This window comes from Anser brachyrhynchus (assembly GCF_964034855.1).
Source record: "Anser brachyrhynchus genome assembly, chromosome: 3".
Classification (NCBI taxonomy): Eukaryota; Metazoa; Chordata; class Aves; order Anseriformes; family Anatidae; genus Anser; species Anser brachyrhynchus.
Window position 1 is genome coordinate 70986394 of NC_137696.1, and position 10274 is coordinate 70996667.

General features: G+C 39.7%; 1 long non-coding RNA gene across 1 annotated transcript; it reads left to right on the forward strand.

Moving 5' to 3' along the window:
• The first annotated feature begins 249 nt into the window (after window positions 1–249).
• LOC308193539 lies at window positions 250–6389 on the forward strand. Its single transcript, XR_013949710.1, has 2 exons — window positions 250–4321; window positions 4893–6389. It is a non-coding gene; the product is annotated as an uncharacterized lncRNA (long non-coding RNA).
• The last annotated feature ends 3885 nt before the right edge of the window (window positions 6390–10274 follow it).

Here is a 10274-nt window from a genome sequence, read left to right on the forward strand (position 1 = left end):
CTACAGGTTGTTTCAGATGTTCTGATAGATGCTGCAAATATTCGGTTCAGTCTTGGCACAGTCAGTCCAAATACTTGGAAACAGAACGTTTTCAAATTGCCATTTGAAAACATTCACTTCCAGTAATCAGCAAATAAGCTATATATTTTGGTGGGTTTTGTTTTGTTTTTAACTTTATTTTCATTGTGTGTGTGGGTTTTTTTGTTTGTTTTTTTTTTTTTGTTTTACTGAGATATGTAAAATTAAAAAAAAAAAAAGAAATATTAAATTCATGTGGGATTTTGAAGCAATGTTTATAATTGATTTGTATAAGCTCAGATTTTAAGATTATTTTCTGCTTCTTTTTGAAATAACTGGATTATCTGAAGGATGAAGAAAACTTTGACCTATATATTCTAGTTACTGTCTGTCTTTCTTCCATTTACTTGTCTTTATATCATTTTAAGACAAGCTAACCCATATAAATGTCTTGCAAGATATAAGATCCAATTTTAGTTATGAAAAAAGACCTGTGTACCAAAGGAAGACAGATGGACAGATTCTTTTCTTAGCACACATTGCATGGCAGAAGGAAACCAGTGGAAAACAGGATTTAAATTCTCCCCACCCAAGTATTACGATCACAGAATTATCCCAGAAAATTATAATGGAAAGAGAACACAGCAAATCAACAACAACAAAAACACCTCATGCCACTTATACTGATAACCTCTCATGTCACCATTGGTTGCAATGCTAACCAAAGCTATGAACTCAATCTATTTTCTCAGACAAATGAAAGACCAGAATTTGGCAGCTTAACTTATTATTGAATTCTGCTTCCTGTAAGAAGGTTGTGACCGGCAGATGAGAGAGTAACACATGGGAAAATTATTCTTTACTAAGAAAGAAATGAAGCGGACATTGTCTAAGTAAGTATTATTGATGCGCTGCACCAAAGATGTGAAGCTATAAACCTTCTGCAGGCAAGGATTACCTCTCCCAAAAGTCTAGGGATATCTGCATCTCTTGACTGTATATCAGACCTTCTTGCCTTTGCACAGGACTGGCATTGCTGTGGCATGCAGTGAGGCTCCAGGCACACACTGATGGGATTGTCCACCATCCATGAAGAACTGACCATCAAGTACCATCAGCTACTGATGATGCAAGTCTCCTGCATGTGCAAGCACAATAGATTTTGTTTTCATTCTTCTGTATCGTGCCTCCTCCATGCTAATGGTACTCCTACATTCCTTCTTTCTTTGATTAATGTGACCGTTTAGATCGCACACCTAGCACACTGATCCATGTAAAATGCACAATGTGTTCAATGCTAAATGACTCAGATAAAAGAGTTTCTGATTAATCTAGAATGGTGAGTTTTAACCATTAACTTGAAATTCGTTTCCATTTGCATCTCTGACATATTTTACTGAGAAATCACTACCACCATGAGCACTGGTAAAAAAATGTGCAAAATAAAAAGATGGCACAGGCACTCTCCTTTACTGCTCTTTGATTCCTTTCTCTCCAAGAAAGGAGAGATGGTGTTCTCTCCAGTTCTGAAACAAAATGATCGAATCTGTGTATAAAACAGCCAACAGTATTATTTCATTTTAGGAATAAGGTCACAATATTCTTATTTTCTTAACCATTGATGGAAATCTGCGTTTCCATACAAGACATGGGCATTTCCAAACTGGAACAGGGGAGGGCACTAAAGAGTTACACATGGATCTGAAAGCAGACGAAATGATTTGCCCAAAATGTGAATTGGCTCCAAAATTATTTCAGACTCATGATGTATACAAAAACATATATTCTGATTATGTTTTCTTTTTAAATGAAAAATAAGCTCTGATAGGGCCTATTTGAGTTGATTGAACCACTTCCTTATCTTTGGGAAAAGCTGCGGAAGCCAAGTCATGCTTTTCTGTTCTATAATCTTCCAGCCAAGTAATGAAAAATACTTCCTTGTCAGTAATTTTCTGAGAGCAGGTTGGTCTCTGAGATGAGTAGAGACGCAGCGTGAACCAGACTGTAGTATGCTTAGGCATTCATTTTATGTGTCTCTATTTCAGTCAAATTAAGTTTAGCATTAAAAAAATATGTTTTTTCAGGTCCTCACTCTATCTGGATGACTGTCGCTGAAGAACTGACACATTTAGATAATAGATTTCAACCCACACTGCACTTCCAATAAAGCTACTGCAAGGTTATTTGCAAATTTACTACATTTGCTCAGGACTTGGCTCCTTATGGGAAGCAACAATTCATCTTCATGTGCAAGGGGGGTATGTTTTGTCAACCAAAATGAACAACACACGTCTATTTACATAATTGATTACCATCAAATTCACAGCAACTTGAGAAGCTGAAACAATTCTTCCCATTTTCTGCCTGTCAGAGAGTGCTGTCACAACTGAGAACATGCACTGAGGTCCTTCTTTGTAAAGGCACATCTGAATGAAAAACTCTCTTTTAATTATAGGTTTTTCTTCATTTATTTTTTATTTTTAAGTAGCAGACAATTCTGTAACCAATGGTAACATTGGTAATGATGCAGGCTATAATCAGATCTCATGCATTAGTGGAAAAATTTATCATGTCAGAGACCAGAAGGACTTTATGAATGGATATTCAATGTATGTATAAAGTTCTGTATTTCTATGGAGACCTTTTACACTATCTTTCATACTATACAGCACGTAATAAATAAGGAATAAGCCTGTGTGTTTTGGTTACTCACAGAATGGTTATGAGGCAATGGCATACAATGCCTATTCGTTTTAGGGCACATGAGGAAGAACAATTCTAATGGAGAGGGAGAGGTCTGAATGATACAGGCCACAGATAGGACTTAATCCACAGTTCTGGTCAGTTCTGATCCAAAAACAAGACTAAGTGGAGCACATCAGAGGAATGTTACTCATGAGCACTGCAGCTGCTGTATGGCTTATATGCAATGAACACATATATACACCATCCTTAGGCCTGATCTTGATGTGCATCCAACTCTTCTCCACATCATTGTTTCCTCTGAAAGGAAATCTATGTCCACAGGCTAGACAAGAACCACAGTAAACCAAGAACCACATTTCAGAAAGAGTCTGGCTTTTCTGATATCTTCAAGAGAAGTTTGGGAAGGAATGATTGTCTCCCATAAGTAAATCAGAAGGCAAAACACTGGGAAAGGGAAAGACTAATTTAACTTATGCAGCAATGTTGCATAAAACATATGGTCAGAACAATGTCAAAAAAACATATGGTAAAAGAGCAGCAAAAAAAAATAAATAAATAAGTAAAAAACCATGGCTGCAGATTAGAAGTCAGCTTCTGATAATTCTCAGAAGTGTGCAGCAAGAGACCTTTATTTCTAAATAAGTGCTTATGCTATCATTGCCACTGGTACAACTCCCTGACAGCAAAAACAGAAGCTCTGGGGCAGACGGGGTTCCTCCAAGCCATCCAGATGACATGCTTCTTATGACATTTTAGAAAGAACATCACATGCAGCAGAAATGGAGTTAGGGAACAGTGCAAGGGTTGGGGCAGTAAGCTTCTCTGCAGACCCCTAGATGACCTAGAACCTGTGCAAAGGTGCTGTGGAACAGGTGGAAGCAGCACAAGCCTTCCAGGAGCTCACTGCCCCACAGCTAACCTCTGCTCTGGTTTCTGGAGGAGCACAACCTCGCTGCATGCCTTCACAGCACAGACAGATGAGCTCCCTGATGGCTCACTGGGTTTGTTTGTCTCTCCCAGATCGCAGTTTCCCATGACAACAGCATTTCTGCATGGGGACACCAAGCCTGGCTGCCAGCGGATGGATGTTTGTGACTGCAGAAATTTCGCAGGATCTGGACCTGTCCCCAGCAGAGGGGGATGGCTCAAGTGCTCAGGGTGTCCAAAATATATAAACTCTTCGCTTTCCCCTGTTTCTTCACTTTTGAAAAAAGCAACAACGAAGACTGCCATTGCAAGCAGAAAACTTAAACTTCTTTTGAATTTCAAAAGAGAATAAATGAGGCATCACTTTCTCCTAAGGTAATATAAGGAAAAACAAAAACCAGGATGAACTGGCATCACAAATGCCCGCTCTGTGTTGCAATACTTTTTATAAAAGAGATCCTGCCGCTGTCTCACCCCAAATGCCTCAGCTCAGGCGTAAGGCACGGCTCTGACAAGTGGGAACAAGGGAAGTGCTCTGGCTGATTGACAGTCCCAAAAACCTCAGCGGGTCCTGCAGACAAATCGCACCAAGGAGCTGTGGGACTGCCGGTAATTTCCTCGCCATCCTTTGCTGCCCTGCTCTGCTCCTTCCGATCATTCCTCCGCTTTTGTGAGTCCTGACTTGTGGGGCGGGGGAGAGCGGCGCGCCTTGTGTCGTTTTGTTCCCTTCATTACCATGCAGACAATATTTGGCTTTTCTCAAGGAAGGCCTGGGATCCCTGCTCATTTCCCAGGCTTTCCTCTCGTCCATTAAAGAAGAAAAACAACGAGGGGCCTGTTCGGCTCTGTCTGGCCGTGCTGTGGGCTGACGCTGATGTAACGGCCGAGCCCCGCAGTGACTGGCTGCAGCCAAACTGGTCATGCTCTGTCCACGCATGGAGCAGCAATCGGCTGGCAGCCGCCTCACACCTCAGCCCCGGCCTCCGCACAAAGGCTCCGGGGGGGAAGCATTGAGAGGTGAACAAAGCGCCAGCCGAGCATGAAGCTGGGGGTGCCCCCCCCTGCGGCACAGGGAGGGCTCCCTGCTTCCACACCATCCCTGCCCAGAGCTGGGACCAGCCTGGGACCTCTGAGATGATGATGATGAGCTGGTGGAAGAGCATGCCACGAAACTGGGGCTGGCAGGGGGATGTAAGCACAGATGGGCAGGAGAAAACTAAACCATTTTCTTTTCCCCACAGGATACAAAGCCAGACCTCGGCTGACATAAAGCAGCATGCTCTCATTGCCTTCAGTGGCAAATATATTCAAACAGGTATCAGCACAAATGGTGTACCGGGGTGTCTGACAGGTAGTTTAACTCTGCAGCTGTTGCAGTTTCTCCTAGGATGATGAGTAAGCTCATTGTGTGCTAATATCTATTTAAATAGAGACATTTAGGCAGTGGGTTTAAAAACAGCTTGCATTTTTTTTGTCATCTTATGACTTTTCATGTTGCCTAAAGAGTATTCATTATTATTAAATGCTAAAAATAATAATAATCCTTGCCCAAAATTTGATGATTGCTTATGATGGACTTTTCAGTCCTAATTTTGAACATGAGTTACATTCTGGTAACTAGAGGCAAGTTACCACAGAAAGGCACCTAATAGTTCTCATGCCTGTTGTGTGCCAGACACCTGACTTAGAAAGGCCTTATTAAATATTTGAGGTTCTTCCACATTAGAAGGTAGAAAATACAGGATTAACATTTGTTAAGTTAGTTGTTAAATACTTTTACTTCTTCAGTCTTCATTCTGTCTTCACTCAGCCCATCAAAGGCTGACTCCTGTGGTGACACATCCAAACACTTTGTTGCTTGCAATAGTTACAGCCTCTTGACAGATCTAGACTGAATGAAAAGCAGTAGAAGTTTGCAGCTTGTTTGCTTTCAGAGGGGCAAGACAGTGAAAACATATAACAATATTTTTCTAAGAAAAGATTAGATCTTAAGTGGAGGAGAAGAGGATGAATGGGAAGGATTTTCACCCTAAAATTACTTCAACTTGTAAACTACAAGTCAACTTCCTTTTCAGATGCAACTTACCAAGATAGGTATCACTTAAATTTGTATAATAGGCCTCTGACAGCATTCAGTTTCATTCTTTTCAATGCCTTCCGGAGTCTTGAGTTTGAAATGTTCTGTATTTAAATTCAGTCTAATTAAAGATTGGAGATTAATTCATTCATTTTTAGTTATAATGGAAATAAGTAGCCAGATGTTTGATTTGTATGCCTTCATACTCATTAAACCTTTGAATCAAAGTACAAGTAAAGCCGTACGAAGTAAACCTGTGCTTATCACCCAGTAACACAAATAATAATTAAAAAAAACCAAACAACTTTCCTTCAAGTTTTTTTTTTTTTAAATAATCTTTTTTAAGATCTTCCACATACGTATGTAATCTTCTTTCTGTTACAGTCCATTTCTTAAGTGTGTGCAGGTGCTGCCTATTTCTGCAGCTCAATGACAAAAAGTGCATGCACATAAAGTATAATGGGCATTTTCATTCAGGGTATCAGAAGCTGCCTCTCAGGCCATTCAGCCTCTCCTTTTCAGGTATTGGCATTTGGAGCTTAGACATAAAACATGATGAAGCTAAAACCGAGATATTAGTATGTACAGCAAAGTCATGCATCCACTATTACATTCAGGGTCTGTTTCTCTTTACCATGGTGTATCTCATAGATATGAGATATGACATGGCACAGGTATGACAGCAAGGAAACATATGCATTAGATGGGCTACAACTGCATTTGTAAAGCCAAAAATTGAAAGTGCTTGGAAAATAGATTTTTTTTTTTCCTAATAAAAACTAAGCATAAAATAGCTGGAAAAATTCCTGAGTCTGCCCCACTGTATGTTTTTACACAAAATGGAGTTGGGAAATAGTTGAGGTCAATTTATTACTGAAAGGAAAAAGAAAAAAAAAAAAAAAAGAAAGAATTTTAAGTCTTCCTCTAAGCATTTTTCCTTTTTACTTTGCTAATTAATTTGTCCCCTTTGTTAGACTTTTTTTTTTTTCCCCCCTATAGTAACAAATTATAAGACCTCTCACTTCTGTTTCATGGTACTGTTAATCTCAGGGCTTTGCTCTTCACAGCTGCTAGCTACCAAAGTCTACAATTACTTCAAGGTGTTACCTTCACTCCTGTGCTGTTGGGATTCTCATTAAGACACAACAGTCCACAGTTCAACCTGATGTTACCTTACAGCCAGTAACTCCTTGCCAAATCCACCTTCCAGACATGACATCTGAAATCTTAGCAAGAGTGACTTCTTCAGCACTTGAACCTTTAAGTCCTGTTCTGGGGGTGATCCAAAACAACATCTTTTGTACCTCTTCTACCACCCCCAGTTTTTCAGTGGGTCTCCTATTTAAAAGGCAAGAAATGCTTGAGCTATATTTTTTAACAATTAAATACTTCAAGCAGCTTATAAAAAAGTCTATGACCTGTGAGTTGCCACATGGCTTTATTTATCTACTTTGTTACTGTGCTTGCAATTGTCCTCTGTATTGTAATAATATTTCTTATAAAAACTACCCAGTTTTGATTCTGATAATGACTGAAGAGCAGCAGAACAAACAGCAGATCAGGAGAGCAGATTGCATTCATATAAACTACAAAAGACTTAAATAGAGCACTCTGCCACTTGTGAATCCTGTTTTGTTCTAGTAAAATTTGCAAACAATGCCGAAGAAGAAGAAAAAATGAAAGAAAGAAGAAGAAAAAAGTAACAAGAAAAAAAAAGTAAAAAATAAAACCTTCATAGGCCTCCAGAGAAAAAAGAAGGCATCCATCTATACTATGAATATGTGTCTGTTTGCTTTTGACAACAGTGGGCTCTACTACCAGGGGAATAAACATTTTTAGTTCCAGAGAAAAATCTTCACACTTCAGAAAGGCAGAAGGAAGAAAAAGCTTCTCATTCTGATGTGAGATGCTTGTTTTTGTACTTGTTTTGTATGTGGGGACCCAAGCTTTCATGCTGATGTGGAAGTAAAATAGTTCTTTGTGGAGTATTTTATAAAGGACTATCAATCATTCCAGTATGAGTCTGAGTCAGAAGGGGAGCAAAGAAGGGGTCATGCACAAAAAAGGTTGTGTTTCAAGACATGCGAGGAATGGAGACTGGGTTGTGGGAAAGCAGATTCACATTCACACAGACCCTGAACTTGGCCTTACGGAGCAGATAAGTTCTGCTTATGCCTGCAGCGTCTTCTTGCTGAGGTCTACCACCTATAAAATAAATCCTGTAATGAAAGCAGATTACCTCATAATGCAGTCCTGGAAGGGGCTGATTCCTCTGATATCTCTTGCTTACAAATGTGCCGTGGGGTTACCATAGTTCAGGCAGCCTCATTAAAAGCAGTGCAAAACATGTAGAGCCTGAATGGAGGTGGAATAAAAGCTCTATAGATGGCTCTTACACATAATCCGTTTGTTACTATGCTCCTGGCAAACAAAGGACCACACTGTTTATAGAAGTGCTTTCTGCCAGGAGCAGGACAAACCCTTATACGATTCTAGTGAATATTTTAAAATTCTCAACAAAACTAAGTGTGCCTTCTTCATAACGCTTGTAATTCATAACTGGGAGATGAATGGATGCAGAAGAGAGAGAACGAGAGTAAAAAAGTGAGGTTGGTTAATTAGTATCAGCTTTACAGGGAAATAGAAATTCTTGCTGGTTCTGATTGCCCAGAGAGCCGCAATGGAAAAGAGAAGGAATCTCTTGTGATTTTATATGCTTTGCATTTAATATATACAAAGTTTAGAAATATTTCCTAACCACTAAATTCAAGTGGTTTATAGTTCTGCGTATCAGTGGGTGACAAAATCTTCTAAGTTTGGACAGAAAAAAATAAGAGGATATTTTTGAAATAAAAATTGGCTAGATGCTGAAAACCACAATGGCAGGCACATAATGAAGCAATGTATTAAACAAATACAAGATCTGTCTAGTTACACAATGAAAAAGTTTAAAATAAAATTGCTAATTCTAGTTCTTTTACACATTTGCCATATATATAAAGGCTTTTTTTTTGGTTTTTTTTTTTAACCTAAACAATGAATGGAAACCACAGTTGGCAGTCCATGTATTACTTGTTTTCTCATACCCTGGGCTGAATCATGTAGATGCAGGGTTCATTCTGATCTCACTGAGTTGCCCCAAATCCTAAACCTGTCAACCCAGGTCTCAACCCACCCAGCTAGAATTGATTGATTCATGTTTTTCACCACACCTTGTTCTCTTTTCCAGGAACTATGTCTTCAAGAGCACACTCTTCTCCCTCAAATATGTGGGAAAAAATCAACAAAAACAAAAATCCCACCTCCTGAAGTCTGATTTCTGAAAAGAATGTAAATGCCCTTTATGCTGTTACAAACTGAGGGGTGAGTTTTATGCCCAAATGAAGGAAATGGGTGGACATTATTCATCCAGCTGAATACACAGTAAACTACATAGAGCTAACCGCCCTGCAGTTTAAGGACAGGCTGCTGTTTTGTCACCTTGCCTACACACATACAAGGTGTCAGAAAAAATTATCACCTGAAAACAAACCACAGAAGAAGAAGTTCAGTGACAGAGTCCAAAAAAAAAAAAATCTATTAAGAGGTTTCATTAGCAGCAGCATAATAACAGCCTCCTAACTGCAGCTGAAGCAACAGATATTCACCTCCCCTGGTCATGATATGCCTTACCCCAGCTTAGAGCAGTAAAGGGCAGGGGCTCTTTCTAATAGCCTCAGAGCTGCTTCGGGAGGGAAAACAAAGCAAGAGAGGCTTTGAATGCAGCTAGGGGCCCTGAAAGGGAATCAATGTATCTGCAAAGGAAATAGCATACTATGAGGTCCTGCCCGTTAATGTTATTTTTGTCCCATGAAGAGAAGTGGCCGCTAAACATGGCCTGGTGTAAAGACATGAAGACAGCACTAACTCAGATATGCAAATTTCTGTGGGAAAACATCCCCTCTGAGGCATTGAGAAGCTCTGACATGTTTTCACATAAATCATTAGGTAAGATGGGATCCTATTTTCCATCCAAATGGCACTCCAGAACATTGCGGGAGCTGAGGACCACCTGCCTTCCATGAACACACAGCTGATCACACAGCAACTGCTTTTGGGTATCATGACATGAAAGCAGCAAATATGATCAGGATATAGAAATACTTTTATTTTCTAAGGCTTTTCCTGTTTGTGTATCAGGGGTAAATAATGACCTCCAGGATACAGGAAGAGCTGTGCTTAAATTTTCGAATTCTTCATTTTTTCTGGACTCTGAAGTCCTAAAATTATTTGAAGTGGCTGTTGGTATCATAGGCAACTGATATATTCAAGAATGCAAACTCAAGTGGGCTGGATTTCTCTTGCAACTGGGAGGCCTTATGGAATAAATAAGTAAATACAGTAAGGGAGTGGGAACTCTTGGATGGGTTTGACAGGTCAAAGCTCAATTGTTGGTGTATTCTGGACTCCACTGAAAATTAGTTTTGATTTGAACTGATCCTATGTAAAAAGCAGTGAGTGAGAGCAGAGACACCTGCTCGGCCACCAACAGCCCCACAGAAACCAT